The sequence below is a fragment of the Phocoena sinus genome, chromosome X (assembly GCF_008692025.1).
Source record: "Phocoena sinus isolate mPhoSin1 chromosome X, mPhoSin1.pri, whole genome shotgun sequence".
Taxonomy (NCBI): domain Eukaryota; kingdom Metazoa; phylum Chordata; class Mammalia; order Artiodactyla; family Phocoenidae; genus Phocoena; species Phocoena sinus.
In genome coordinates this window covers 23,668,010-23,676,566 of record NC_045784.1, presented here as the reverse complement: position 1 = coordinate 23,676,566, position 8,557 = coordinate 23,668,010, and the positions used below count along the sequence as shown (strand labels likewise).

General features: G+C 39.0%; 1 pseudogene; it reads left to right on the top strand.

Annotated features, from left to right (window-relative positions):
• The first annotated feature begins 1,120 nt into the window (after window positions 1–1,120).
• Window positions 1,121–2,054, top strand: LOC116747022 (annotated as a pseudogene).
• Window positions 2,055–8,557: the final 6,503 nt, after the last annotated feature.

Sequence of the window (8,557 nt, the reverse complement as noted above, 5' to 3'; positions counted from 1 at the left end):
CAGGATCCAACAAGCTTCTCCTCCCTTCCTTCCTCCCTCCCTCCCTCCTTTCCTTCCTTCCTCCTTTCCTTCTTTCCTCCTTCCTTCCTTCCTCCCTCCTTTTTTTCTCCCTCCCTCCCTTTCTCTCTCTCTCTGTCTTTCATATATTCTTTCTTCTTTTCTTCCTATTTTCCTCTCTCTTTTTATTTTTTTATGGCTCGCTTCCACATGTAGGCCCTGGAGGAACTCTAATGATGTTCAAAGGTAACAACTTGATTTAAAAAAAAAATCTGGCAGTGGATGGGCTCTCTTCTGGCCTAGTGGCAGGTGAAGGCACCCTCCATATCACTTCTATGAACACATTTCAATGCGCTGGTCCTTGTAAACCTTGTGATAGAGCAGCTGTTTAACCCATTCAAGCTGTAGAAATAATAAATACCAACCAAATGAGAACATTCAAAGGCTATTTAGTCAGAGCTTGCTATAGCAGGGGAGTCAGCCACTGTCACTAGAGTTTTGGCAAAGATTCAAAAGCAGGCAGATGAGTGGGAACACTTTATAGTAGAAAAAGGGGAAGGCTTCAGGTATGCCCTCCCTGACTGGACAGAGATAATGATCTGAATGCCTACAAGTCTGACAAATAGACAGCAGGCTGGCTTCCTGGGCTGGTTACTATAGATAATGAGTTGATTTCCTGGGCTGGTTGCTGCAGGTTGGGGGTCAGAGCTTTATTTTTATGTATGGCCTGGCCATTGCCTATTTGTATATTCAGTCTCTCCAAACTGAAGGGTTGAAAAAATTGTTTAATGGGTGCAGAGTTTCAGTTTTACAAGACAAGAAGAGTTCCAAAGATGGATGTTGGTGATCATTGTACAACTACATGAATATACTTAATACCACGGAACTATATGCTTAAAAATTGTTCAGATGGTAAATTTTCTGTTACGTGAATTTTAGCACAATTTTTAAAAAAATTGGAAAAAAGAAAAAGAAACCTCTGCATAGGAACACGGTATGAATGGAACATTCCTGTCATTATGCAAACAATGCATAACTCTGAACAGACATTACAAACAGCCTTCATCTCAAAGATTCCAGTGCTTATGTTGTAGTATAAGAACTGAGAAGGTGGGGAACAGCTATGAAGACTTTCAGCCAGAGAATGATCTCTTTGGACCCATTACCTTGCATTCACACTCAGATTGGATTGCCTCCCATTCTGAGCACCTCTCCTGAAGACTTTGAACAGTTTATCAATAATCTCTATGAAGAAATGTAAAATTTATATGCAGCCCATTGGAACTCTAGGGAACACCAGAATTATCAGAGAAGAGCATGTTAAAGAGCTCAAGGGCTACCGTGAAATATTTTTCTGTGGCCTGCCAGTAAAACTTGTAGAAAAGTTTCCTGTTTCTGCAAACTTAGTGTTACTTTAGATTCTGTGACAACACACAAAACCTACAAATTCATATGGGGCATTTTTTTTTTTTTTTTGGCCACACCACACGACGTGCGGAACTTCCCTGACCAGTGATTGAACCCATGCCTCCTGCAGTGGAAGCACGGAGTCTTAACCACTGGACCACCAGGGAAGTCCACAGGGGCATTCTTAAGTGCTTAAAGACAAAGAAATCTTCAAATGTCTTCTGTATCATGGCCATAACAATGATTTGTCTTTCCCTGAGAGACTCCTGAAATTTTGTCTTTGGACAAGACTTTTTGGCAGATGGCACAGGAATAGTCAGCTTTGCCAGATATGGCAGTGATATTTATCTTTCATACTGTGAATGCAAAGTTAAAAACTTGAAAAGAGATCTTCAAGTGACTCTTCAATTTTTAATAACTATTATATTCCTGAAATCTTGGGTATTTTGCTACTTCAATCCTGTAAGTGTTGAATCCATGAAATTGGACACAAATTTGGACTCTGACATTACCATTGGCTGGTGAGTCTAATGCAAGGCTCTAGCCACCTGGAAGAACCAGACCATGGGCTTCTAGACATTTGCCCCATCTACTTAGGTAAGTTACAGTGTGCTATTCATGTCAATATTGTAGAACGATTTGGAGAATAGGTGAGCTAGATTGATGATGTGATGCATCTACCAATACACCTGGAGTAAGTGAAACATAAATTTGATAATACTTGTGGAAGCCCTTGAGAAATGCAGTGAATGTATAATGAAATGGTTTTCTGCTCTCCAAAATAAAAACTTTCAAATAGGGATAATTAAAACGAAATGCTTACACATTAAAAAAAAAAATCTGGAAACTGCTGAAAAATAATTTATATATAAAATTTAATCTGATTGCATCCTTTTATTTAATGGTCTCTTTTTGCTTTCTATCATACCATCACTAGAAAAGCTGTCTGATGTGCACGGTTTATTTTATTTTATATTTTATTTTTAAATTTAATTGAATTTAATTTTTTATTTTTGGCCGAGGCACACAGCTTGTGGTATCTTAGTTTCCCGAACCAGGGATCAAACCCGTGCCCGCTGCAGTGGAAGCGCAGAGTCCTAACCACTGGATCTCCAGGGAATTCCCAATGTGCACAGTTTAAACCGTGCTACTATGCAAATCTTCAGACAAGGAATGTCTAACTTGAAGTCTACACACTAGGATGATAAATAACTGTATGATTTTACTTGTTGATTAGTGCTGGGTTAGAATATGAGGATTTTTTTCTATAAAAAATAAATATCAAGGACAAGTATACCCATACATTTCAGGGTGTGAGGCATTAGCAAAGAGATAGAAATTTGGACACTTTATATCCACCTCCTGAAAGAATGGACCCAGCTAAAAGAAGAGATACTCTCGTGGAAAAAGGAGAATCATTGATAATTTGAGACTAGGATCTTTGAGAGATGGCCTAGGTGCAGATGAACTGGATCTCTAGGGAAGAACAGACTGGGTGAGCACCCACATGCTTGAAAGCATAATGTATTGCAGCGGGGCTTTGGACATGTTGAGGGTGATGAAAAAGATGCAGTTGGTCCTGCGTATCTGCGTATTCAACCAAAGTCAAAACTATTGAGGAAAAAAATTCCAGAAATTTCCAAAAAGCAAAACATGAATTTGCTGTGTGCTGGCAACTATTTACATAGTATTTACAACGATTTACATAGCATTTACATTGTATTAGGTATCATAAGTAATCTAGAGATTATTTAAAGTATATGGGAAGATGTGTATAAGTTATATGCCAATACTATGCCATATTATATAAGGGACTTGAGCATTCGAAGATTTTGGTATCCTCGGGAGGGTCCTGGAGTCAATCCCCTGTGGATACTGAGGGGCGACAGATATTTGAGACCATAAGAAAGACATAAGTTGAGACGTTCAAAAGTGACCTGAGATGTATACAAAGATACAAAGAAGTAAATTGTACCAATATCTGCAGATGCAGATCAGTTGAACCAGAAAACTAACATGATACTCAAATACAACAGCCAGTCCAGGACACCTTCAATTACAATGGATGGACATAGTTGATATTTTCAATTCTCACCCTGAGTTCAGAGAGAAAATCTTTTGAAAACTGAGAAAATGAGATTTTATTCCAATTCAAGAGAGTACCCCTGCAGTTGTGTCAGAAAAAGGAACTGCAGTTTTGGAGTTACCCCATCACTACCATCCTCCCCATAGGATGTCTCAAATAGACATGCACAGAATTAGGTTTAATTATATACTTCTCCATAACTGTGTCAATGGTGGCAGTCAAACAAGTTTGAATTTTTAAGACTCACAAGATCCCAAAAGACAAGATTTACAAGTCTACCATTTATTGCAGGGGAAGGAAACAGTAAGTCAGAGTTTTAGTTAGGATATGCATCACAGCCACAGGCTGCCTCACAGCAAGAGTTTTGAAAGGTTGGAAGCAGGCTCCAATTGTCCTGCTTTTTTTTTGGACCAGGAATCGTCAACATTTGCATACAACCAGTGATCTCAAGATGGAGTCTTGGCCAGAGCTTCTTACAGCTTTCTGGTCATGTTAATCCTAGCTGACCAACCCCAGTGGCAGAGCCCTTGTGCAAACCATCAATACTGCTGCTGTTATCAGGTGTAAACCATCAATCAGGGGCAAACCATCAATCTCACTTTATAAACAGTGCTGGCAAGCTGGCACAAAACATGCTGAAACTTGCCTTGGACCCATGTTACAAAACAGTACTATTAATCATTATATTTCATTGATCCTGGGTCAGTACCATGCAGATGCATCCCATACTTGAGCAAAACATCTCAGGCCAGTTCCAGGCCTGTTGGAATTAACCCTCAGAGCACAATAACCAAGAACAGTCTTTTTGTTTCTAACTGATCATTTGAATGGACCCTTTTGTCCATTAATACCAAGCTTCAGTCCTCTATCTTGGTTGTCTTTCAGGGCAGCCTCCTGTGCCTCCATTATCTCATTTTATAATTGTGATTTATTGTAAGAAATATATTTGGTCTTTGATCCCACTCCTGGCACAGACCCCTTAAATCCCTTGGAATTCCCTGGGATAATATTGATTTTAATGTCTTTTGTTATGTTAATCAGGTGACTTTTGAAAAGCCTTGAGGTAACTTAAGGATGGGGGCTGGTTGCTAGGGCAACCAACATGGTGGGGAGGGGCGAGGGAGGGAAGATTAGAGGGTTGGAACTTTCAGTCCCTCTCTTCAACCTCCAGAATGGGAGAGGGGCTAGAGATTGAATCGGTTGCCAAAGTCCAATGATTATTTTTTCTTTATTCTTTTTTTATTGAAGTATAGTTAATTTACAATGTTGTGTTGGTTTCAAGTGTACAGCAAAGTGATTCAGTTACACATATATGTATAGATTCTTTTTCAGATTCTTTTCCATTATAGGTTATTACAAGATAGTGAGCGTAGTTCCATGTGCTATACAGTAGGTCCTTGTTGTTTACCTATTTAAATATAATAGTGTGTCCCTGTTAATCCCAATCTCCTAATTTATCTCTCCCGCCACCCCTCCTATCCCCTTTGGTAACCATAAATTTGTTTTCTATGTCTGTGAGGCTATTTCTGTTTTGTAAATAAGTTCATTTGTATCATTTTAAAAGATTCCACATATAAGTGATATCATATCATATTTGTCTATCTCAATCTGACTTACTTCACTTTGTATGATAACCTCTAGGTCCATCCATGTTGCTGCAAATGGCATTATTTCATTCCTTTTTATGGCTGAGGGATATTCCATTGTATATATATATATATACCATCTCTTTTTTATTCATCTGTTCATGGACATTTAGGTTGCTTCCATGTCTTGGCTATTGTAAACAGTGCTGCTATGAACATTGGGGTGCATGTATCATTTCGAATTAGAGTTTTCTCTGGGTATATGCTCAGGAGTGGGATTGCTGAATCATGGTAGCTCTGGTTTTAGTTTTTTAAGGAACCTCTATACCATTCTCCATAGTGGCTATACCAATTTATATTCCCGCCAACAGTGTAGGAGGGTTCCTTTTTCTCCACACCCTGTCCAGCATTTATTATTTGTAGACTTTTTAATGATGGCCATTCTGACTGGTGTGAGGTGATACCTCATTGTAGTTTTGACTTGCATTTCTCTGATATTAGTGATAATTGCCAACGTCCAATGATTTAATCAATCTTGCCTATGTAGTGAAGCCTCCATAAAACCCCCAAACGATGGGGTTTAGAGAGCTTATGGGTTGGTGAACACATGAATATTCAGGGAGAGAGGTAGGCCTGGCAAGAGCATGGAAGAGCTATGCCCCCTCCCCATGCCTTACCCTATGTATCTCTTCCATCTGGTCATTCCTGAGTTATATCCTTTTATAATAAACCAGTGATCTAGTAAGTAAAGTGTTTCTCTTGAGTTTTGTGAGCTGCTCTCACAATTAGTTGAACCTGAGGAGGGAGTCTTGGGAACCTCTATAGCCAGTTGGTCTCAAGAACAGGTAACAACCTCGGTTTGTGAGTGGCAGGTGAAGTCAGGAAGGGTGGAGTCTTGTAGGGCTGAACCCTTAACCTGTGAAATCTCATGCTATCTCTGGGTAGGTAGTGTCGGAATTGAAATTGAAGTGTAGGACACCCACCTGGTATCTGGAGAATTGCCTGGTGCTGTGTGAGAAAACTCCCCTCCACACATTGGAAATTGAGTCTCAGAACCATTTAAATAATATTATCATAGTATTTTTTCATTTGCTTATTTTTCAAAGTACCTTTTGCTAATCCTTCTTCAATACTCCACGAGCTCAGTAAAATGTTTTTCAATATTATTTTCTATATAGGCAAAAGTGTTAGATAACTTCCTAGTCTCTCTCTCTTGAATTATTATTATTATTATTTATTGTGCTTTCTGTTTACTGGTTTCTTTCTTACTTAGTTTACTTACATACTTTCCTGAAAAATAGAACATGAGAGGGCTTCCCTGGTGGCACAGTGGTTGAGAGTCTGCCTGCTGATGCAGGGGACACGGGTTCGTGCCCTGGTCCGGGAAGATCCCACATGCCGCAGAGCGGCTGGGCCCGTGAGCCATGGCCGCTGAGCCTGCGCGTCCGGAGCCTGTGCTCCGCAACGGGAGAGGCCGCAACAGTGAGAGGCCCGCGTACCACAAAAAAATAAATAAATAAAATTAAAAATAAAGGGGGCTTCCCTGGTGGCACAGTGGTTGAGAGTCTGCCTGCTGATGCAGGGGACACGGGTTCGTGCCCTGGTCCGGGAAGATCCCACATGCCGCAGAGCGGCTGGGCCCGTGAGCCATGGCCGCTGAGCCTGCGTGTCCGGAGCCTGTGCTCCGCAACGGGAGAGGTCACAACAGTGAGAGGCCCACGTACCGCGAAAAAAAAAAACAAACAAAAAACAGCATGAGAGAAAAGTGGTATGAGTTATTGTATGTCAAAAATATCTTTGTTTTCTTTATCCTTGATTGACAGGTTGGGCTGAATATAGTTTGCAACAACTGTCCCTCAAACTTTTTGTTTCATTTTCTTCTAGTTTCTTCGTTGCTATTGAGAAGTTCATTGCCATCCTATAGGAAAAGGTCCCTTTTTTTCACTCAAAAGCATTATGAGTATTTTCTATAAGCCATATTCATTTCTCTTATCCAATTGTTTCGGTTATTACCTCCAAAGCAATATTAATTAGTAGTACAGACCATGAAAACCTTTTTTCTTCAACATAACTCTTAGTGGAATGCTTTCAGGTGTCCCCATTAATCACATTAATCATAAAATCACCTTTGTCCTCGCACAAATGCTTTCCTATTTCACTATTGATGCCATGTAATTGGTGATCCTCTTTAATATGGTTAATTTCTACATTCATGCTCTGCCTCCTACCTGCTCTCATTTCTCTGCAAGATGCTGTCTGATTTACTTAGTTCAGCGTTTGGGTCTTTAACCTTTTCCTCTACAAACCAGTAGTGTTTTTAAACATTTGAGTTTCTCATATTAATTTTTTTTAAAAAAGCTCCTTGTTCTCAAGATGTTCTTCATGTCTCTCTTTATTGAACATGTTAAACACACTTGCAGTATCTGCTTCAAAAAATCCATCTCTTTTCAGTCAACTACATTCTAGTCTCTATTCACACTCCTGCCAATACTCTTGTCAAGAACATCAACAGCTATCTTGTTGATAAAGCCAACTTTTCAAACTTTATTTTATTTGATAAAACATAAGCATTCCAAAATGTTGATCATTTTCTTTTCCTTTTAAAAAACTCTTCCTTCAGTTTTTTATCACAACATATTTTTCTGTTTTCTTTCTATAAATTCTTGTTGCTCCCTTTCGGGTTTTTTTTTGTGGATGAATTTTATTCTGCCCGTCCCTTGAATGTCGGAGTTCTTTGGGTTTCAGTTCTAGGCTATCTCCTTTGCTTAAGTGGACAACCCTCTCTTTGGCAGTTCCACTACTCCCAGGACTTTATAGGCCATCTGTCATATAGCTAACATATAAACTAACATTTCCAAATGTTTACCTCCAGCCTTTGCCTTCATCTTCAGGGGCAAGAAGCTAGTAGCCTTATAGATATTTTCACTTGTATTTCTTATAGAAGCCTCAAACTGATTGTATCCAGCTACTATCAGAACTGTTCCTCACAAGTCTATCTTATTGAATGATAAATTCAGTTACCCTAATAATAAAATTATGCATTTTTCTTAACTGTTTTCTCTACCTTATGCCCAGTTTCCAATAAATCACCTAGTCTGTTGATTATACATTTTAAATGTCTTTATAAATCTTTCTCTTCTCAATATTTACTGCCCAGAAGAAACCAACATCCTTCTCATGAGCTGACTACTCATGACCAGATTCGAACTGAGATTTAAATCTCTTCTTGAAAATTTTCTTCGTGTCTGGCTTAGGTTGCTCTCCTGTTTTCTTAAGCACCACAGACATCTGTGTGTAATTACAGTGTATTGCACTGAATGGCAAATATTGACTTATTCATACTTTCCACTAGATTATAAACTTTGTGACTGACTGAATCTTTCTTGCTAGTCATTGAAAAACTAGCAACTAGCAAAAATGGCAATATAGTGCACTCAATAAAAATAGCTCAAATTAATTAAAGAAAGCATCTTAAGTGATT